Source organism: Pieris napi, chromosome 11 (assembly GCF_905475465.1).
Source record: "Pieris napi chromosome 11, ilPieNapi1.2, whole genome shotgun sequence".
NCBI classification, from domain to species: Eukaryota; Metazoa; Arthropoda; class Insecta; order Lepidoptera; family Pieridae; genus Pieris; species Pieris napi.
The window spans coordinates 2283354-2308428 of NC_062244.1; the positions used below are offsets into that span (position 1 = coordinate 2283354).

Here is a 25075-nt window from a genome sequence, read left to right on the forward strand (position 1 = left end):
CTTCAGCTTGCGCCTGACAAATGTAAATTGCCGGCCGAGCCTTTTGTGCTCTGGTTAAGCATCGAATATTACCAGTTACAATGTAAAGTAAACGCTGGTTAAATGTATACGTATATATTGTGTAGATACAATAGAGTGAAATTTTACTTAGTAATTAGCTAGTATATTTCTGACATTCATTTACATATATTTTTTTTAGTAAGACTCTTGGGCCGTGGGATTCAAGTGCATTGGCACTAAATGAAGATTTTAGTTGGCGCCTGGTAGATATTACTGGTGATCCCAGAGCTGGTGCTTTCCTCGCTCAACGAATAAGTATCGCAATACATCGAGAAAATGCTGCCAGCGTTAAAGGTACACTTGGACCAAACTTTTAAATGTAAACGTTTTGTTTATAGGATAAGAGGGCAAACGAGAAGCAATGTATTGTGAAAGGGATTATTTTGATGCTAATACATGATGCCGCCCTGAGTTCTTATGATAAAGACTAAAAGCTATTTCCAGTTGCTTAGAAAAGAAGCATCTCATTAGCGACAGTGAATAGAGAAAAATAAAGCTTTGATGCTGTTTGTGCCATGGTTACTGCGATACTGATTTCACGATACTAATTATTTTACGATATTACTTTCGCATATATCGAAACTACTTTTGTGAAACTGATTTTCCATGCATGCCACTTATTTCGTAATGTTATTCTTTAGACCCAAAACGTTGACGGCGTTGATACTGAAGGCTGATCTACTTGCCTATTAGTAACAGAAAAAGCAAGATCAAGCGTTGTAGCGCTTGGCTTTATTTATAATATTATATCGCATGTTTCAATGGATAAAAGGTATATAACATGAAGAAAATCGAAGGGAGACCCGACAGACCGTGCTCGTTATCCCGCGTTTGATCAGCGGCCAGGCGTGACCCAACATACCCACGTTATTTATAGCCTTGTTTGCCTTCATAATTATAATATGAAATAATACGCCTTGAGTACTTAATGATTTATTGAATATGTTTTACAGGGTCCATTCTTGAACAGTGTAGGGGTTAGGGGTTAGGGTTGGTGGACTCATTACATAGACATAGACATAACATTTATTACATACGAAAACACACACACATAAACACACAAAATAACAATACTTAAAGAAAAAATAAAAATAAGACATATCAAAAACGGAAACGGAATAGACGCTATTCGACGATTGTTTATCTAATTGCGAAAAAATATGGCAGTAATCAATAAAAATTAAAACAAAAGAAAATTCTCATTGAGTTTGAATCGTGGTTGCGACGGATGGAGAAACAATAAAAATATTACCGCTTTAAATTTAAAGTAGCTAACGAAAATTGAGAAATGCAGGGTTTTCAAAGCAAAATGTATTAAAAAAGAGATTATCAGTATGTATTGTTAAATCCAAAATATTTGAGTCCAACATGGAAACTAAAAGTCATACTAACTTAAAGAATAGGACAAGTTTCATCAAAATCCGTTTAGCCTTTGAGATAGGAGGGGACATGAATAGTAAAATTATCCTAGACATTCATTTTAAATTATTACTATTATTAAGTTAAGACAATTGTTAATACTTTATATACTACTAGTGGACCCGACAGACGTTGTCCTGCATGATATTTCAAGCGATTAGTAAAGCAAAATATGAAAGTACCGACTGCAGCGCCATCTGGCGGGCTGATTTGTGAATCTAAACTATTCCCAGATCCCCTTGAACACACACAAAAAATTTCATCAAAATCGGTCCAGTCGTTTGAGAGAAGTTCAGTGACATACACACTCACAGAAGAATTATATATATAAAGATTTTACTAGGTAACTGGTGTATTCCGTCGGTTCAATTTTCCTTTTTTTCTTCTTACAGATTAATCAAAATCTAATTTTTTCAAGAAGAAATGATTCTATTATCCACCAAATTACTTTAGTTCAAACGTAGACAGGCTTTTTAATTTAATAATGCAAGAACCATTCAAAGCGCTACAATTTTACCTTTCATTACCATTTCGTTTTATTCTGATAAAACCTTTTACTAAAGGGTCAAAATGCTTTTAGAGTCGAACTAAGAGCTCTTGAAAATATTGAAACAGTAGATGGTCGCAATAATGGAGTGTCGTGTCTGATCAGTATCTGACCTAAATTATTTCAAGAGGAATTTTCGTAGGGGTTAATAATTATCTTAAGTGTTTGAAATAGTTTAAATGTTTTGGCTTTGTTCACAGAATTACTATTCGGGGATTAGATACAGTGTTATGCAGTGCTTAACAGTAACTACATGTAGTATTGTCTTTTATTGACATAACTTTTACACATTTAAGGGAAACAATTTTTTACCGGATTGATGTATTATAAATTTACAATTATTTTACATAATTTTAAATTTAACCAATTAAATATATACTTTATGTTAGCTGTAGGATTATGAAATAAATAAACAATGTTCCTGAAGTGTGTGGTGTGAAATTCAGTTTCTTCGATACTGCTTTTACATTTAAGATTGAAACACAATTTGTATTTCCCGCACGATCTAACTAGTGACTCGCTCAAAATTATATACAGGATAACAGGATCTAAAACCACATTCGGTAAATTGTGACGATGCCGACAACGAGCCTGATTGCAATATGTCTATAACGGAGTGATATCGAGATTTTTTTATTGGGGGGCAAACGGATCACTTTGAATAAAGTGTAAACAACCGCCCATGGACACCTGCAACGCTGGAAGGTAGCGGGAGTGTTGTCGACGTTTCATGGAATTGTACGCTCCTTTCTTGAAGGCTCTAGGCTCTTTTCTTGAGGTTCCGATTACAGAACTACGGATGTTAGAACAACATCGAACTTGCATACAAAATCGTTGGGATCGCTGTCTCTATTAGAAGTTACAGAGAAAGGGCTCTGAGTTTTCATTCAACTTTCGCATTATAACCGAGTATAAAACAAATAAATGCACGCATACCTTATCGGTTTTTCTTGAATATTGAGGTGTGAAATGTGGAGGCGTTTTCCCCGTAAGTCTACGAGAGAAAAGCACTGTCACAAGCAGGTAAAAAAGATTAGGAATAATTTTATGTGCAATTAACACTGATTTATATATTTTTATCCGCGTCTTTTATAGGGCCTTCTGATCTTGCTTTGCTTTGCTTGTAAATTAAAAAAATTGTTTATATGTAATTAACAAGTTTAATTTTACAATATCTTGTATAATCTAATATTAAATAAAGAATATAATGTTTTCTTGTGACATCTTTATGCAATAACAACACAAAAGCCCCGAAAGTTGAAAGCATTTTGTAAAACGAATTTTACCCTCGCAACTTTGGGAGGTTGCTTAAGCATCCAACAAAGATTTGCATTAAAATTTTGAAGCGCCCCTCTAAAATATCTCATTTCACAAAATAGTTTCATAATTAAACTTAAGATTAAATTGTTCAAAGAAGTTTTTGAAAAATATTTTTCAATTGTTTTTACTAACCTTTTTCACATGAAAACGTCGCACCTTTGATCAAGTGTATTTCCTGTATTTTTAATCTAATATATACAATTCTCGTGTCGCGGTGTTTGTGGCTAAACTTCTCCGAAACGGCTCGACCGATTCTCATGAAATTTTCTGTGCATATTGGGTATGTCTGAGAATCGGACAGCATCTTTCATCCCCCTAAATGTTAAGGGTAGTACACCCCTAAATTTTTTTTAATTTTAGATAAAATTTTTATTCTTTATTTTTTTATGATACAGCATTAAAAATACATACAACCCCTAATTTTCACCCCTCTACGATCAACCCCTATTTTTTATTATAAATGATATACATGGCAAAACGACGTTTGCCGGATCAGCTAATCTGTATATAAATTACCACCGTAAAATTATAGTTAAAAAATAAATCAACCTGACTGACTGACTGAATCTGACAACCGGTTGTAGCGCCATTGATTTATTTCACTGGACTTCAGATTTCTGTATCTGTTTCATGATCATTTGTCAATTTAATAGGCAAGTAGCTGATCAGCCTCCAGCCCTGCGATTCTGTTACTCACTTTTCGAACTCACACAGCGGTTTTCGCAGCGGCGGTCGCGCTCAAATCAGTCCACACAGTGCCACAATTTGTAATTGAATTATAAGTTTAATTAAATAAGTTTATAGAACTTGTTTATTTGAGTTATACTTTTGGCGCGTTAGGGAAAAATTATGAGTTGTTTTTATTGTTAGTGTCGTTTTTTCTACGAACGTAGAATAAAATTGTTGAAAAGATTTTTATCTTGTTACGCCAAAGACGTATAACTTCTAACGCACTTTTATTTATTTAACAGCCGACGGCACCATCATACTCAAGCAAACATAATATTACTGGCAATATGTAAACGCTGGTAAAAATCGATGTCAATTTTACACAGTCTTCTGTTTCGCATCCGATACGTTTTTTTTCCCTTTATGGATCTGGCACGATTTGTGTATTAGACAGCGTCAAGTATAAGATTTTTATAATTCGTGCTTGCCTTAGAAATTCGACCGTGTCCTCCATGTACGGTTTAAGCACTCGCCCGGTACCGCACAACCCTCCCAAAGGCCGAGAACAAATTTAAATTAAATTAAAACTTGCCCTCGAACCGGGAATCGAACCCGGTACCCCTCACCTAGCTGCCACTTAATAAGACCGCTAGGCTATGAGGCCCCTATACGGCACCTTCATACTCCTAAACAAACATGATATTACTGGCAATATGTAAACGCGGGTAAAAATCGATGGTCAATTTACACAGTCTTTTGTTTCGCATCCGATACGTTAATTGGCAATAATCTGAAGCAATCAAGTGTTGCCAACACAATACCTGTATTCGATATTAATCGTGTATCGGCTCGCTCAAAGACGACCGGAAATTGCAGTCGATCAACGTTCCCTTTGTAAAAAGAGAAGCTATGTAAAGTGAATGTTTCGTTATTAGTTTAATTGATTTATTTTTCGATTTTAACTTACTATTTAATGTACTGGCCTAGTGTCTTCAGGTTGCGACTCTCAATGGACTGTATTTCTATGTGCGCATTTAACATTCGCTCGAACGGTGGAAAACATCGTGAGGAAACCGGCTTGCCTTAGACTCAAAATGTCGACGAATGTGTCAGGCACAGGAGACTGATCTAGTTGCTTATTAGATTGACAAATGAGCATGACTTGGGCCAACACTGCACTTATATTTAAGAACCCTTAAATAAGTCAAGTTTGTTTTTTGTTAGCGTCGCAACCCCACTCCACACCTAATTGTATGTTAGTTATAAGCTCGTGTTTAAGACGATTAAAACAGTTGACACCCAGCTTCAAACAAAGAGTTTCATTTAACATACATTTGAACATCTCTCTAACAACCGCCACTGAATTTAACTTTCGTTATGAGTGCCACATCAAGTTAATATACAACTGTAAACAAATAAATAAATATTATATTAGGTAGAAGCTTAAGGAATTGTTGCCCTGTTAACGCCATCAACTGCTGTGAACATATTTTGAAAAGGATATATCATAAAAGCTGTAGGCTAATAAATAAAGTAACGAAAATACAACCATGAAAATTCAGGTAAACTTTAAACGTAATACTAAGCTTCGTTCTCAAATGACACAAAATTTGGTTTAAATAAGTTCTCAAAACACTTTTTCCAGCAAAATATGGTTAGTAATTTCGAACACATTAAAATTTAATGTGGTCATGAAAAAGTAATTATATTCATAAGGTTGAAGGGGCAGAGAGTGATTTCCCCGACAATTTGCTCAGTAAGCAATTTTCTTGAAGCCAATCAGATGTCAGAGACAGCTGCCGGCCGATATTTACGCTTTCGCCCTCTGTAATAGACCCTCTGCTTCTTATTGAATATTATTCTGATATTTGGCTGTCCTTTAAAAATATTTGTACTAACAATAACCCTGACTGGACGTTTATTATAAGAATATGTCACGTTAGGAAATCTTTTGTATCAAAATCTAATAAATAAAATTCTCGTGTTCGTTCCCATACTCCTCCGAAACGGCTCGACCGATTTTTATGAAATATTTAATGCACATTCAGTTAGTCTGACAATCGGCTACTATTTATCTTTTAAACTCCTAAGTGATAACTCCACCCCAAAAACTTTTTAAAGTGATACTTTTATTACATCGTCTCAAACTATTTCGTCTGTGTGTTGCATGTCGCGTGACGGTTGGCCGCGGAGTAGGGATAAAGTGAAAGGCGTCTATAGTTCGCAGCAGTTGACCGTGTAGTGCATAGAATGGAATGGATATATAGTTAATGGCAAAACAAACGTTTGCCGGGTCAGCTTTTTCAGATAAAATTAGTTAATAGTTTTTAGTGTTAATATACTAAATTAAGATACAAGAATCTCGTGTAACAAATACGTATTTTTGAAGCGAGAAATTCTCACGATTATGTTAAAGCAACATTCCTAACTAACGTTTGACCCCATCACACGGCGTAAGGACACAATTTCCAAAGCACATCTATTTCGCTCACAAGATTCGCGTTTAACTTTCTTTGCTTCCTTGGGCTTTTAACAATAAACTTAATTCTTCCTTAAATATTTACAGCAAAACTTAAAATGGCTGTTTCTAAATTTCTTAAAAACCTTGAGTACGATGCAACAAAAAACTTGTTATCCATGTCGACTTTTAATTAAATTCTTTAACACACGTTGAAGGCCTGTATTCACTTTGATTAGTGCGAGTGCAAGTGATTAGTAATTGACATTGATTAGTGCAGGTGTGTAGTGCAAGTAGTGTCAAATTATTGTTTAGTGGCTCTGTTAAGTAAATTCAGTTGTTGGTAGTTTGGCAGGCACGCTGCGAGTGAGGGGGAAGGGAGGGCACGCGAAGTCACCACTCGCAGTTCACTCGCAAAAAAATTGAACACGCTTCTAATCACTTTACTACACAGCCAACTAATCACCTGCATTAATCAGTCGCTGTTCTCACTTGCTTTCTCCTAATCACTAATCACCTGCACTAATCACTAATCAAAGTGAATATAGGCCTTTAAATCACACATCCTTACAAAATTCACACACACACAACCACTCATGTTTTAGTTTTATTTCGTTTGTTACATTAGTTTAGTCATAGTATGTCGTTCTCTCCTTGGATATTTTTATTCGTGATGGAAGGCTGGTGGCACAAAGATCAATAACTTCTGTAAACCTGTAAAATTTAAGAAGCAAATATTTTTTTTTACTATCGTTAAATGGCCCATGAAACAGCCATAAGTTTGAAAGTGATTTTTTTGGTATGTAACAGGAGGCAAAGGGGAAGGAGGCTCACCTGATGTTAAGTGATACCACCGCCCATGGACACTCACATTGCCAGAAGGCTCGCAAATGCGTTTCCGGCCTTATAAGATTGTTTTGGAAATACATCAGTGGGCAGCTGGTTCTACATAGTGGTGGTGCGCGGCAAACACTACTGAAATGCTAAGTTGTGGAACGACGGACGTTGAGGTGATATGGATGGTGTTTTGTATTCTGCCTGCGTCTGATGATTGAATTCAGCCGCAGGTATTAGTCCGAAAAACTCCTCTGAACACTCTCCATGGTAAATGCGATAGAAGATGCAGAGATTTCTAAACGATTTTTATAAAGCAAGGCTTTCTTTTGAAATAATTAGTGATATTTTTAATAAGAGGAACTTCCTTGTCGCGGAAGTTTCATTTTATTTAAAAGTTAATTCATTCACAAGTTCGAGGTACCAGGCGAATATAAACGGGAGAGTGTACAAGTTCCAACTCGCATTTACTTTGTATGAATTTTAATTAATTATATTATTATCTCTCCGCTATAGTATCCTAAGAACTTGTTAAACAACAGTAATTTCGTAATAACTTTGGGGTGAAAGCAATTTAAATAAATTGTAACTCACAACAATAATGCAAAAAATTGCAGTGTTTAATTAAAAATTATGAATTTTAAGATTGTGCTTTTTTTTTAATTTGCATTGATTTTAATATAGATTGTATTTAATTTGGATTACCTATATTGTGAACAATATAATTGAGCAATAAAAGTTTCCTTTTCAAAATTTGATTTATAACAAAATATTTGTTCGTCAAAAGGTAGATGAACTGTCTTGTACGAGCCAAGGTTGTATATTTTGCGCTGGCTTGCTTAGTTTTATAACCAAAATCGTTGGAGTTACGCCCCGAGAGTGTAGCCAGACGTGGGCACTCTCTTAAGCTTTTTATAAGCACAGCATAGTATTTAATTTAGCATTAATAGTATTTAATTAATTAGCAAAAAAGCTTACTATAAAGTTAACGAATATCTATGTAGTTGATAAAAGGGCCTGGGACTAGTGCTAGACAGGCTACTTCTAATTAATTTGCGATATTTGTTTTAAAATAAGTGTTATTTGATGATTTGCTATTTTAAGAGTACCGAGAGTTTTTTACGCCGGCTTTTTCTCTCGGCCTACACCCTCTGTCTTCTTTGCTGATGAGTAGGGATGCCTACAAATTCAAATTTAATGACATGGAATAAGTGATACCTGTATCTTATGTTCCATAATAAACATATTTTATTTTATTTTTATTTTTTGAAGTGAATATAGAGTGAAATGAATCCTCCTTCTTTGAAGCATCCCGTTGACTGACGTACCGTACATGTCTTAAACTAACGTGAAGCATCATAAGTTATTAATTTACAATGTAATTAACAAATGGATCGAAGGCACGAACAAAGACTGAAAACTAATCAAATTTGTAATGGTTCTATCATATTTGTCAATTAGCAAATTGAATGTATGAACAATTGAATTAGGTTACAAAGCATTTTTAAACAAAGAGGTTTTATTGGAATTTTTTTCAAGCTCGGAATATTCAAATTAGGAATGTTACTGTGATTCTATTTGCAGGCTAGTAGTTAAGCCTATATACATAAACAGTAGTACCTTAACATGAAGCTGTATAGTGCTTTTCATGAAAGAAGTCCCGCGGTGATTTTTGGAACTAAATTTGACAGGTCGGCAATGTTGTCATTCGTCGATGTTATCAAGTTCGTTTGTTGTGGTAGATTTTTGTGAATTTTTAACTAGCTTAGTGCATTTTAAAGATTGATTACAATGCCAAAAGTTGTAAAAAGTTCGGCTCGAGAAATGATATAAAGGTGAAAGAGTTCTGTGAAGCGGAACATAAGAATCAAGGTGTTTTAATACCACTAAACAATGTTCGGAAGAGAGTTGGCGCCATAACGGGTACTTTTTAGAGTTGCCATTTAATAATTTTTTGCTGTATTGATGGGACTTTTATGATATAAATTCGTTTTTGCGACAAAATTGAATAAATACTTAACGTGATGAAACTAGGTAACTGAAATTAAAACATGTACTTATTACATAGTACATAAGCATTATAAACTTAAAGTTCCTATTATTTTTTATTGTTCATAATTTAATTGCAGGTGTGTCAGAGAAAACTGTTACAAGAATTAAAAACGAAGGTATAATAGCGGCGTGTACTTCGAAAAAAATTGTAACCCAACAATTATGCAATAAAACTCTGAATAAAAAATTGTATTGCTTTTCTTTACCCTATTTTCTCATCTTTTCCATGTAAGTAGGTAGAACACCGCTAATATAAGTAAATAAAAATATACTTTTTACATAACAGAAATATTGTTTCATCGAAGTATGCAGAAAATAATATTTGATAAATTACATCTGCTAAATGTAAATAAAATAGGTAAATTTTTTACTCATAAATGGCAACATTACGTTCTGCGATTGCAGCGCCGCGTCTGGGGGACTTCTTTCATGAAAAGGACTATAAGTCGATAATGTTCAGCCTTAATAGTCTACAGATTGATGTAAGACCTCCTTTGATTATTCTAGTCTATGGTAATGACGTACTACCATAGTCTAAAATAACACAGACTTAAAATATGATTCATTACTTTTAAAACTCTGTACAATTGTTTTTGGATTTTTCTAAATGTATGCATATTAAAGCATACCACTATACTCTACAATGTATATATTTAGAGCGTAATGAAATCATTTATCATTGACATAATATCTGACATTTATAAATACTCGCAATTCCATTTGTTGTGTGGCATTTACGTCTGACAGAAGACTTTTTACCAATTTGTCTGTTTACAATTATAAACTCGGAGGTATTTATAGGGCTAATTAAATAATTGTAATTAGTATTCTGAAATACATTTATGATATAACGAAAGAATTACATCGAATCATACTTAGCGCTGTTGCTTTATTCAAAGCCAGCTCGCGGTAAGAAATCTCAACATTGATTACCGGCGCAGGTAGGTCTATATATTCCACCCAAACTTCACATAATTTAACATACAGTACTATTTCTTATTAATACTAGTAGTGGAAATTTGGCCAATACTTCGTTTTCCAAATTAGCTAAGTAAATTGAGGATTTATAGTTTAGTTTAAAAAGAAACACCCGCGCTACAACCCTTGCTTCTAGCCTCAGATTTCTGTATCTGTTTTCATAATCATCCTTCAACGCCTGGCACACACCATTGACTTTTTGCGTCTGAAATATCGGCTTCCTCTCAATCGTTTCCATCACCGTACAAGCGAGTGTAAAATGCGCATATAGAACGAAAGTCCATTAGTACACAGCCCAGGTTCAAACCTATAGCTCAGGGATGAGAGTCGCCCGTAGAAGCTACTAGGCCAACACTTTTCACTTAAATAGTCTGCCTTGCGATTCTGTAACTCACTTTTCGAACTCAGAAAGCGGTTTTCACAGCGGCGGTCGCGCTCAAAACAGTAATAAAGCAGTCATTTTACGATTTGGCATTCTGAAAAACAATAAACTACAAGCTCCCTCCTTATCTGTATGAGTTACAGAATATCCAGGCAGGCTTAAAAACTACGTCGTGTTGCACATTTTATTTATTTGTTAATAAAAGTTATAATTTGCAATAAATTCCACGAAATTAATAAGGATAGTAAATAACATAAAAAATCGTCATAAAAAGGTATGAAAATGGCATTAATGTATCATCCGTTGAATTGTGATAAATGTTGTCAGCAGAGAAAATTACCTACGCGGGAAATGCACCAAGATGGCGTATCAAGATTTATATCCTGTGCTCATGGAATATTTTTACATTTTTATATATTACTTGAAAAATGTAACTAAAATTTTATCTTAAATAATTAGTCTTTATAAAGATGAAAGTAATATATTTTTATTCAGTTATATATAAATTGTACTAGAACTTTCCGTAAAGTCAAGATAAAACTGCCATAAGGTACTCACCAAAGCCTTTTTCTTGACAGCGTATCTGCTGCGAATCTGCAAAAATATGGGACAATTTAAATTATGATCCAAGGAACTTTTTGATATGTACGGGAGATTCAGAAACGCGAGCTGTCTCCGACTATCGACTTTATATGTATATGTTCGCAGAGTTAGTTCACAGTAGCGATATTGAGGTTTTTAATATTATAATTTTTTTTTCAACATTATCTATGTATATATTTTTTGTGAATAAATAAAAAATATGTAAATGAATCGTCGATAAATTCTTTTAAATGCTAGCTATGATTTCAAATAAAAGTTAAAAATATACGCGATTGTATAAAAAATACAGATAAAATCAGAGAGTCGTCTATTAAAACGCGCCGTTGACGTATTCGCAATTAATGACGTCACACGTGCGTTCTCTGAATATTGATGACGCCACCGCTCACGAAGAGTCGACAAAAACCTTTCAGTGAAAAATCATAATCTTTCCATGTCTAAACATTCAATATGGCCAAAATTATTAAATAATATGAAACTTGGTTTCTGTGACTTTTAAAACCCTTTTTTGTGAATTGCGGTACACCTTACAGACAGTCTGGATTTGGCAATTGTAAAAAAACATGGCGTCTCTCTTCCCTCATTCATCCTTTGCTGTACTACAATACTTGATAAGACAATAATATATCATGTCAATTGGTAGAGCGGTTGTGACATCTAGAAGCAATGACTGGACTCCCCCATCCATCTCGGATGAGGATAGTTTAGACTTTACCGCATTCTTTATTTTCTTTCCTTTATATACTTTATGTCTTTTCTTTCCTTTATGTACTTTATTTTCTTTTTTTTCTATTCTATTCTTTTCTTTTCTTTTTTTCTTTTCTTTTCTTTTCTTTTCTTTTTTCTTTTCTTTTCTTGTCTTTTCTTTTCTTTTCTTTTTTCTTTCTTTTATTTTTTTGTCTTTCCTTTCTTTTCCCGATTTTGATCCCAGAGGTTGTAGGTAGTTTCGATCCCCGGCTGTGCACCAATGGACTTTCTTACCATGTGCGCATTTAACACTCGCTCGTACGGTGAAGGAAAACGCGAGAAAACAAACCTTAGACCCAAAAAGTCAGGCGTGCGCCAGGTACAGATTATACACATTGATTATGATTATACACACAGATTGTACAGGTACAGATTAGGTACAGGGAAGGCTGGTCACTTTTTTATTAGAACTATCAAATGATTACGAAAGATAAATCTGAGGATTATCCCTTAAAAGTTAGTAGCACTGGTATATTGCTAAGGTATCACAATTCAACGAGTGATACATGAACGCTATTCTCATACCTAACAACTTTTTCTAATAAATCTAGTAATAATATAACGTGATGGCTTTTTTGCTACGACTTAGTTTTTAAGACTATTTTCAGTAAGGAGTGCCTAGTAGCTTCAGCATGCAACTCTGAAGCCGTAGGTTTGATCCCCGGCTGTGTACCAATTGAGTTTATATGCGCTCATCTTACAAAAAATCTCAACAACATAATACTTATCTAAAAAACACTGAAAAATATAAAACTTGTTAGTAAAACAGTAAAACGTTACCAGCTGTATAAATGCACTTACATTTGAATTAAATAACATGCGATGTGCAATTGTAAAAGCACTCTATATGCACAGCTTCTGAATAGACTAGTTCATGAAATAACGTAAAAAATAATAACTAGGATGAGTTTTTGTTTTCAGAGAGAATTTGGAACATTCGTATATATACTTATAGAAGCGTATTTGCATTATATATGTAATGCATACAATTTTGAATGATACAGATTTATGTAAACACCTTTTTAAAGTATATTTGTTAGTGGGCTTATAAAGAATGCTGATGATACACGTGGAGTCATGACAGACATGGAAGAAGCTTAGTACCGAAACATAGTAGCGAGCCTTCTGGCGATTAATGTGTCCATGGGACTTTTAAAAAAATCAACGAACACATATACATATTTTTATTAAAGCAATTTAACTAATTAACATTTCAAATTTGAATAAATAGCGCTATTAATTAAAGCGTTAATATTCTAGCGCTATAAGGTTTTTAAGGAAATAGCAAAAAGGTTAGTCGACATCACAGGAGACTGAAGAGCTGGCAGCTACAAAGAATTAGTCTAGCTATTCAAAGGGGGAACGCTGCCAGTATCTTCGGAACCTTGCCTAAAGGGACTTCTTTTAATAATATATTTTAGTTATTATATTATTATTTTTAAAGGTTTATTCGTTTATATGACTATATATTTGTTTTTCTCATAATTTTATGCAATAATTGACATTAACACAATTGATATTCAGTATGTGGTGATCTGCATTATGATTTTCGCGTGCTTTCTCATTGACGTTCATAAGTATACATCAAGAAGCATAATATTGAAGAAATTAAAAATGAACTTAAGAATCAATTCTAACGTAAATTAATAATAATAATAGCCTTTTAATTCAGATAAAAAAAAGCCTCAGATTTTTGAATCTGTTTCATGATATTTTTTTTTTAAATCCAACGGGCAAGTAGGTGATCAGCCTCCAGTGCCTGACATGTCAGTTTCCTCACGATGTTTTCCTTCACCGTTCGAGCAAATGTTAAATGCGCACATAGAAAGAAAGTCCATTGGTGCACAGCCGGCGATCGAACCTATGACCTCAGGTATGAGAGTCGCACGCTGAAGCCACACTGCTTTTTAATACGTTTCTATTTCAATCATCTTTTAGGTATCTGTATCTGTATCTTTTAGGTCTTTTTGGCAAAGGCCTCCTCCAAATCCTGCCATTCCTCTTCGCACTCTGCCATGTAACTTCTGTATCTTTACTTTGTTCTATTAACTAAATTGTCTTCCTCTTTTTCGTAAATTAATAATTGTTATATATAATTTAATGAACAGGTGTCGCGAATGCACTAGCGGTCTATCTATTAGCAAATCTGATACAGTACGTTGGCATAATGCCACCCACACGGCTTAAGCGATTGCAGTATGGTTAGCAAAATAAATAGTTGTCTCTTTCATTATATGGCGTGAAGGCTGAATCAAGATATATACTTTCATTTTGAAACTTTTAATTTTTGAGCGTTATTATGAAAAAAAAATTATCTCAATTCTTTAAGGTTGTAATAAAAATGCATCCTTTTTTCTCCACTAAAGCCTTTATCCTCACTAGCAGCGATGCGCCCGCACTTTCTAGCCTGATAAGTGGAAAGAAGACACGGTTAACATATAGTTCTCAGTCGTTTATATAATAACAAACATATCCTGGGAACCCAGAACTTGCTTCTGGTTCTGAACAAGGATTTTTTCCCTTCTAAAACGATATAATTTTTATTTGTTATTTGTGGTCTGTTCTGATTCTTCTGATTGTGGATTGTTGTGATATGTCGTGCATACGTATTTATGATGTTTTTTTTAATATAAAAAATAAATATTTTTTAATTAAATATAATTTACTCCTTTCAACATTTGTGGCTCGGCTTTGTCCTCCCATCAACTTTAATAAAATCTAAAGAATTAAACTTCCTCAAACACATAGAAGATGCCCCAGAAATTTAGTCTTCCTCATTTAGCAGAATTATTGGCAAAACTATAAATCGCTTAGTAATTTATCTGCTGACGCTCATTGTAAGTGTGTGTTATGTATGCACGTCTCAAGCAGTGAAACAATGGAAATGTACGGTCGATAGCGCATGTGAGAAAAATATTTTAACTCTGATTCAAAAGAAGGTTTTACCGATACTCTGTAACGTTCAATAGCGATAGCGATACTGTCTTCAATATTGAACACGCGAATCCAAGATTGCGATCTGCGCTCCGGATAGTGAGAGGATGAAAGTTGCATAGAAAAACGTCGGGCGATTATCAATATTTACTTTAAAGCAGAGTTTTCCAGTGTGTGGTAGTGGGGCCCACGCTCCACAGAGGGGGAAATTCGAAAATGGTATATGTTTTGTTGTAAGTTCGTTATATATTTTGAATAATTACTTACTTATTGTGTTTCGTTACCAATTTTCTACTAAGTTTCTTAAGTGAACAATTATTATTATTTTTAATATTATAAATTATGTATAAGAGTTATAATAGACATAATTATAATATAGGGAAATTTAGAATTTTACATTAGAATTTTCGAAAGACTAAAGGAAAAAAAATTTTGGGAAACACTGCTTTAGATCGGGCGCAGATCAAAATTAATTTAATTGATTTTTTTATTTGATATCAAAAGCATAAATAAAGAAAATGCTAATAGGGAATGTAAAACGATACATAAAACTTATTGACAAAGGGTATATGTATACATCAGCTAAACAAGAACGAACCTTTTCGTGAACAGCTGTTATCGATTCCCAGAACACCTGTTATGCGCAATTCAGAACTTAGTTCATTATTAATGAAACAAAGAACTCTGGATTATGCTCGAACATTTTAACTTCAGCTTTCGTTGAAAGAACTCGAACTTTCTGCTGGATTTTGTTCTGAACTTCCCTTTTATGATCATGTCTTAACACTGGCGTAACGTAATTAATCTGTGTGATGCACTTTTTCTGTAGATGTACAGCGGGAAGTATATCTATACTAGACTATAGACGTAGACGTAGACAGATTGTCTATGGTATAAAAACATGCCTTTTGGTCATCGTTTTTAACAAATATCTATATAATTGAAATAAAGTGCCCACTGTTAAATTGTTTAAACTAGGTTTAAACAATAATGTTTTTAGCTCATGTTGATGTCGAAGAACTAGTACATAAATAATAATACAATGACGCAACCCTACATGGGCCTGAGAATACATCCGTTTCTTATATTATTTTATATACAAGTAGAGATCAGCCTATACATATACATCTTTATGCACTCACTGCTCCAATTAATTAAAAATAAGATGGCCCTAGATTTTTATTTAGTATATTGTTTATAATTAGAAGATAAAACCCGGCTTAGAGTCACGATTCAACAGTTATGGAAAATATTAGAATGTTTCGATGTTTCGTCTTTATTTACATACATGCACACTAATCCTATTTTATTTAAAGAAATTAAGCCAATAAGTTACAGTATGAATCCAATTTCGAATAAGTATTGGCAACATCACAAGACGCTAATGTTTATGATACTCTGTGGCAAAAATAATTACAGAAATGTCAAAGCAAAGACAATAGAAGATATTAAGTGAGTCTGTGGTCAAACTGGAGAACCGCCAAATGGTTTTGAATCTCGTCTTTAATTATTATTCTTTATACTGAGACATGTTTTTTGTTGTAATTAAAGAAATACATCGTTTTAATTATTTATTACATATTATGTTTGTATTCGTTATGTTGTATATTCTTATTAAATAAATAAAAGAGTTACAACTAGCCAATCTATTTTTGCGTAAAGAATAATTTTAAATATTTCATTCCATGAATTTCAATTCCTGTGTTAAGTCATTATTACATAGTTTCTAGTACACAGTTAACAAACGAAAATACTTTCAAAGAGTTTATTGCCTGGTGTCTCATAGAAAAGTAATTGCATGAACGTACTGTTATACTCGTTTTTTATATATTTTTAGTTAATTCCCCGACTAAAGTGTCGTGGGATTTATTAAATTATGTGCGTATAGCTATAATAATTAGCCAAATAGCATTTGTAAGTAGTACGATTAAGTACCACTTATTTTTGTTAAGGACTTTTTGTATTATATTTACAGCAAATTTTGAAAAGATGTCTTAAGATTTAGTTCTTGAAGATCTGTTATATACTTACTATGTAAACTGCATTGCTAACCTATGCCTATCTAATATGCTAGGTAAAGAAAGGGAAGGATAATGAATATGCAGGAGAAAAGTCGGTTCACGGCTCTTAAGAAAGAAGTTCTTAAAACAGTATTTCATATTCCCATTTTCCGTTCTAATAGAAACATTGACTAATGATTTTCACTTCCTTCCGCTCCGTGAATTAAAGAAAGGAATTTTATACTCTTTGTTGGAGCACAATTGCTACAAATACGAAGATGTATTGTTTTCTCTAAGAAATACGTGAAATGCTTGTACTTAGATATTTTTTCTTTATTGTACTGGCGATATATTTTAATAAATACTCGTGTACATCAGTCTAGTATTAGCGGTTTACAACATAGTGAGAACAAATCTCATTTAATTCATAAAACATACATTATGTCACTTGTAAAAGAACATAAATTTAAAAAATACGTTTACATTATTTAAGTAAACAAGAACCTTACTTAGTAATGAGCAATATTCCATTTTTAACTAATAATATTTAGTTTTTGTTGTTTTTTGTTTGTTTGGCCTTATCGCTAACAAGCGATTTCTTCCAGGCAACCCTAGTATGAATCAATAAAAAAGAAACACTTACATAATGTAAAGTACAAGCATAAATAATTAACAAGAACATAAAATAACATGTAAAACTATAACTAAAATAAAGGAAAATCAAATCTAATATAAACAAAAATGTAAAAGTTAGTTAATGAGTCAAAATTAATATATATATATGTCACCGTAAAATTGTAAAAACCGTTAGATTGTAATCTATCTCGCGAGATTGTAAACTGTCGAAAGATTGTCAACTCAATATACTGCTTGCAATTTAACGTATTATTATTCGGTAGTTATATGAAATTGTTGGGAAGTAAAATTAATCTGTAATTGACCAAAGAAGTTTGAATGATAACTAAGTTAGTGTAGTACAATCTACCGAATACCGATAACCGATAACCGATAGATTACAATCTAACGGTTTTTACAATTTTACGTTAACATATATAAGCTAATTACGAGTCAGAAGATAAATTATCAAATAGAGGATTTTTAAATAAATAACAAGACTGAGCTCGCCTGATATCAAGAGGTAAGAAGTTCCAAAGCAGGATACTTTGCACTGTAAAGGAGGAGTGATAGAATTCAGTTTTATGAGTAGGGGTTTCAAGAATTAGATTGACACGCAAATCAAAACTACCGCCAGAGAGGAACATAAAATTTTGCTTTAAGTAACTAGGAGTTTTAGGATAAAAACGTTATAGAGAAGTTGTAAAATGTGCAGTTTGCAATGAACATTTCTAATATTAAATCAGTCTTACTGTCAACATTCATGGCCACCACGATTTACTACAATTTTTAAAAACATTTGGCCGATAAAAATTGCTCAATAATTAAATTATTTACGTAACATTTCAAGTGCTTTACGTAATTTTAAGTGTTTATTTTTGAATTGTGTAATTTGTCAATTAAAAAGCGACATAAAAACCTAGTGAAATGTACTTAATTGAGTTGAATTCTTTAAGCTCAAACTTCTCAAAGGATTCTATTTAAACTTCCGTCTGTAATTAAACCGGAAGCCACTATCCGGAAGTCGAGTGAGGTTTATTTTAATTTATTAAAATCGAAACACTCTTTTTGAAGCTTTATCTTGTAAATTACGAGATACGTTTTTCAATTAACTCTATATTTAAATGAAAGGTACCAAGGGTCCAATGAAAATTTTGTGACATAATATTCAGGGTTTGATAAGGGTACGTTTTATTGAGAAATGTTTTTCATGAAATAAAAACCAACTCCGTCCTTTTTGTGAAACTCTGTTTGCGCTGTGATAAAGAACAACTGCCGCAGCCCATGGACACTCAGTTAGTGCGTTGTCTGCTTTTGAGGGAATTCGCTTGTTTTTTGAACACCTGGAGATTGGGAAGATAGTTCACTAGTTCGTAAAAGTAAATCCCTATTAAACTGTTAAAGATTTTCAGAGATTTTATCCGATGTCAAAAAATTATTTTATCATAATGTGGATACCGTGGATTCCGGTTGTTTTTCTGAGACAGGAGGCAAAAGGCGTTTGAAGAATGTACTAACCACCACCACCTAACCTACCACTAACCTACAACACCTAACCACTAATGTCTGTGGTGCCAAATTTCTAAGTGGAAATTATTTAGACTAGATTCCAAATTGCATGCTACCCTGGATTCTGGTTGTTTTTATGAGACAGGAGCCAAAGTTTGAAGAAAGTGCTAACCAGTGCCCATAGATATTGCCGACTTTCTAAGTGGAAATTATAATGATGAATTAGTTTATACTAAGTGGATATTAGGAAATATTTTTTTTATATATGAAAACTAAACACAGTATAATTTTACTTGAAAAATTATTAAATCGTTTGAATCATACCACATCGTATTAGACGTGTATAATATGAATCACTGATGTTTTATTTATTATTATGTTAATGCTGCTAATTTCTGTTCGGTCGTTCGCATGGGGCGAGAACGGCGAGCTTCAATGTATTTTTTTATAAGCAACGATGGCTTTGTTCACGTGCAAAAAACCTATTATATTTTTTATTGAATAAACATTATGATACACTTTAAAAATATCTGAATCTGTTTCATGATCATTTTTTAAATCTAATGGGCAAGTAGGTGATCAGCCTCCAGTGCCTGACACACGCCGTCGACTTTTTGGGTCTAAGACATGTCGGTTTCCTCACGATGTTATCCTTCACCGTTCGAGCAAATGTTAAATGCGCACATAGAAAGAAAGTCCATAGGTGTACAGCCGGGGATTGAACCTACGACCTCAGGTATGAGAGTCGCACGCTGAAGCCACTAGGTCAACACTGCTCTACATTTTATTTAAATGAATATTTTATTTTATAATCAACAACAGAAACTATAGTGTATTTTGCATCAAGAGTAACCTAAGCTGACATCGGCGAACGTTTGTATCGTAATATTCCAACAGAGAATTCAGTGCTGTTCTAGGAATTGAAGAGAAAACTAGTACAAGAGAGAACAATTTCTGAAAAATGTTTTTGAAAAATCGATTTAATTCCACGAGCTCGAATTTAACCATTCCTCCTGCTGATAGAGGAAAAATCTTTGTTTATAATTTATTTTATTATTATTAATTACTTAAGATGTCATGTGGAACATTGTGTAATGGTTGCAGCTCCTTTCAAACGTTGTGTAAAACAAAAAACTTGGCGATTAAAAAGAGTGGGGGAGAGTTTATTGCCAGTTCTTCTCTTCCGTTCTACGCCCTTGATTTGGGAACTGGCAGTAAATGTAAAATTAGAAGCATTTGAAATATATATTTTTTTATTTTTGTCGTTTATAAATGTACATTGTGTTATATGAATAAATGATTTTGACTTTTGACTTTAATTTCTAAGTCGTGTTAATCTTACGATATTGTCATTAACCATTGGTTTATAGCCGCCAATCAAACGCGTTTTCTTAGGGTTAAGTACACGCTTAGCTAAGCTGATATTTCTTGCAAGTGTCAAGAAAATGTAACATTCTTTACCTTAAAGCGTATAGAACGATTATACAACAAAAGGTGTATTAAATAAATAATGATAAATGAAATTACATTTTTACTTTTAAGACCTCGAAACTTTTGTTTTCAAACATAAAAGCTGTGAAGCCCACAAAGACTTTTACATTTGTATACAACGTATGGGCAGGTAGGCAAAATTAAAAATTCACGTACATTTTTCGTTATCACACGGACCAGAAGCTTTTAAAGCATCCGTTAACAACCATTATGGCTGGAACGAGAAAAATGGCGCATTGTCAGGGGAGACTTATATGAGTTTTTGTTTACAAAAAACATTCACGCCGATACGTACATAATTATTTACTATACAAGATAATTCTATGTATGTTTTATGTAACATGGACACTCACATTGCCAGGAGGCTCGCAAGTGTGTTGCCGGCCTTTTAAGAATTGGTACGCTCTTTTTTTTGAACCCTAAGACGAATTGGTTCGGATATACTTTAGTGGGCAGCTTCCACAGTGGTGGAAGAAGAAATTCCTTAAGAAACGGTCAGTTGTGGAACGACGGTCGAGGTGATACGGATGGTATTCCTATTGCTTTGCCTGTTTCATATATGTTATATATAATTGAGTTCGGTGGAAATTATAATCGTTTTGGATTAGTAAACATATAATAATAGATGCAGTGGACAAACGGGTTGAAGGGACACCTGTATCCGCCCTAATAAAGAGATAAGGCGTCTTTTTTTTTAAAGAACAGGGGGCAAACGGGCAGCAGGCTCACCTGATGTTAAGTGATACCGCCGCCCATGGACAACAATTGTCTGACACAATTCGTAGATTTTTGGATTTAAGACTTGGCGAATTCAAGATCATTTCAATCACGTAAGCGAGTGCTAGTGCACGGCCGGAGATCAAACCTACGACTCCATGAGAGTCGCACGATGAAGCCACTAGACCAACACTGCTTAATTTATTCGTACTACAGATAAAAAATAAATGTAATATACTCCGATTTTTCATTCCGTAGAATTTTGACATTTCATAAGTGTTGCTACTAAAAAAGTTTTTTGACCCACAAATTTGACCCATTTGCAATAAAAAATAAAATGCTACGTATTTTTAAGTTTTACCTACAAAAAGGTAAATCTAAATATTTACTTACTCAAGTGACCTAATACAAAAACAACAAATATTTCAATATCACGAACAAAATATCGAATTAACTTTAATTACTTTATTTTGTTCTTTAGCTGGCATCACTGTCTACTAATTCCAGGTTTAGTAAAACTTTTTAATAAAATAAAATGTTATCTAAACTTGTGCATTTTTTACTGTTTGTAATGAAAAGGGACGTAATTATCACTCCCAGTTAAACCACTTTTAATATGGAGCACCGCACTTAATAAAATGGATACATTTACTAACAAATAAAATGTATGTATAGACGCAGATGTTCAGACTCGTATTGTAATTGAAAAATGTGCCCGGCCTAAAAGGTTTGCCATCTCTGACATGTCTAAAAATGATAACTGTCAGAATTCTACGGAATAAAATCGGAGTATAGTTGTTAATAATGTCAGTTACCACATCATTATCGGATATTCTCTCGAAACATAACCGACTCAAAGACAATGGTGAGCCGGATGCTATAAATGTATCCGATTTTTCTTTAAGTTTATCCATAGCATTCAAAGCACACTCACGTGTGTGTACTTGCTTCTCGGAAGATTTTAATGAATACATTATACAAAAGTGTATCTATTCATATCGGTGACATAACGTTCACTAATGAACATGATTGTATTGTGATGACATTGTATTTTTATTTACTTCTTATGAATTTCACATTGTTTTTTTTATAGACACGGGCAGAGGGCTAAGTGGTACCGTCGCCCATGGGCACTCTCAACGCCGGAGGGCTCGCCAGTGCGTTGCCGGTTGCATTGTTTATACAATATATTTATTTATTTATTTACAATTATTCTTATTTTTAACTTTTAATTTAATTTAATTTATTATACACCCTTACACACCATTTTCATTGCTCACACTGCTAACTTTAATATTATTATTTTTCTTTGCTACTGAGGCGCAAACTAGCTGTTGTGGACTCTGGCAGAATGACCAGCGCTGCGGAACTTTTTGCTCCTCAGCATAATGCTGAGCCAGGGCCAATTACAACCACAGTACACACATTGCACACTAGAAGCGAATCGAATGGCAAAAGGGAATTTTTAATTTTAATTTTTAATTTTTATTGTTTTTGATATGTCTTATTTTATTAAGTATTGTTATTTTGTGTGTGTGTTTTCGTTTGTAATAAATGTTATGTCTATGTCTAATATCTGCGACTCTTGTTACAGTTCTGCCAAAGGCCATTACACCATTGTTATAATAAAGGTTGTACAATTAAAAATTACTTTACTCTGATTAACTAATGTTCCGTTTTTTTTTTAAAAGTACCTACTAAGTTGGTCTGCATTAAGTATTTCCGATGTCTATGTCTCAGGCAAAATTTATTATTTATGGTAATTTAATCACATATATTTGTGATACAATAGCGCAAACAACTCTGTGGCAATAATAATCATTCAAAAGCAGTCTTCTATATAATTTTAAGCTTTTAATACTGAAACCTAAAGCACGTACCGCTATTAGATATATTTTATCTTGAAAATACTTAGAAATGAGAAAATATTTACCGAACTTCATTCGCACACAGCTGTTACGATATGAGGTATTTTAGAATTGTCTTTTATTAATAAAAGATGTATTTTTTTCTTCATTTATATGATAAAAGACTAATAATGTTGTAAGTATATATGATAAATAAAATTCCAATGTGTTGCTGAAATAACTATAGATTTATTCTAACCTTAATATTTAAACAAAAGATTTTATTATTAATAATTAACCAAAAACTTAATATACGTGAAGACAAGTAAAATAAAAGAAGAAATTGTTATATTAAGGACATTTAGAGTTTGTTATTTCATAAAAGTTCTTTAAGACAATGATTTTAATCAAATTCCTAATTAAAATCCGAAAATATTCTAACAAATAATGCTTCTTTTAAAAATTCTAGTGACAGGCAAATGGCAATAACACGCGTCATTTTCCACAGACTAACTAAATCTCAATATTACAATTTAATAACCCGTCAGTTTTGACACATGACACATGATTAACATTAAAAAAAATTCATGCGTTACTCTTTTTCTCGTTTATTGTTTAAACATTAATTAACTAAAGGTACAGCAACAAAAAACCCACAAATGTTTAACCTTGGTACCATTAAATTCCTTTCAACGAATAAAAAGAGAAAAGACAAAATGAATGAATATAATAAAAATATACATTAAACATTTAAATATAATGAAGGAGTCAAGAAATCACACCCCAGCTTGTCCAAGAAATTATTATTAAAAAAGGTAGACGTGTAGAATAAAAATTGAGCTCATTATAAGCGTTCATTTTATTTTACTCCGTCACCGTCACTAGGCTAGTCCTTAACCAAACCATATTCATTTTCATTTGTCCGATTTAGTGTAGCATTGTTTGTAAATTGTCTTCATGCAAACTATGTGACTCAGTAATAACTGACGTATTTCCGAACCAATTCGACTTAGGGTCCTTCAAGAAAAGAGCGTACCAATTCTTAAAAGGCCGGCAACGCACTCGCGAGCCCTCTAGCATTGAGAGTGTCATGGGCGGCGGTATCACTTAACATCATTGCTCCTGTTCTATATAAAAAATAAAATTCTTTAATAATAACAAATAACCTTATTGTTTAATGTATCATTAACTAACTTAAAGCATCAATAAGACCTAACAACAAAAAATGATAATAATACATAACATTGCAAATGTTTCCAGAACCTTCTTTCTTTCATGTATTCCAGCATTGATTTCACGAATTAGAAGACGTAATGGCAATGACACAATAAAAAATGCAGTTGCCTGGGCTTGTTTCTGTATCTGTTTCGTGATCATTTGTTTTTTTATTCGGTAACAAGGTCATTAACCTTCCGTACTTGACACACGCTGACTGTTTGGGTCTAAGGCATGACGGTCCCGATGCTTTACATCGCCGTAAGAGCAAGTAATAAATGCGTATACATAAAACTCAGAAAGACCAGGGATCTACGACCTGAGGTCGCACGCCGAAGTCACAAAACCCAACACATATATATGCTGCTGCAATAACATCATGACAATAAAATTCATGCGCCATACATAATAAAACTCTTAAGATTCAAGAGTATCAAACTAAATTGTCGCAAATCAAATATAAAGAATTACGAAACATTTCAAGGAGCATTACATACATTGCGGAGATTTATAGGAATTTTACTTATCTACTCAACGTCAGAGATACGTACCGCGCTTTGATAGCGGGGGTGCTTTTGAATCTATATTTGTTTCGGATTAGAAGGGATCAGAGGCTTTTAGTATACTCGTTGTTGATTGTTCTACACTGTCGCTTAATAGTCGGACTTGTAACATATA

The 25075-nt window shown here is 33.3% G+C and overlaps 1 protein-coding gene across 2 annotated transcripts in view; it reads right to left on the reverse strand.

Annotated features, from left to right (window-relative positions):
* Positions 1-25075, reverse strand: part of LOC125054014 (uncharacterized protein CG3556) — a 62397-nt gene that overhangs the window by 32444 nt on the left and 4878 nt on the right. The window contains exon 2 of one of the 2 annotated variants that reach the window (XM_047655664.1): positions 11278-11313. The exons of the other annotated variant lie outside the window; for it this stretch is intronic. The gene's annotated coding sequence lies outside the window, so the exon portion shown is untranslated. The remainder of the gene's footprint in view (positions 1-11277; positions 11314-25075) is intronic. 2 annotated transcript variants of the gene reach the window in all.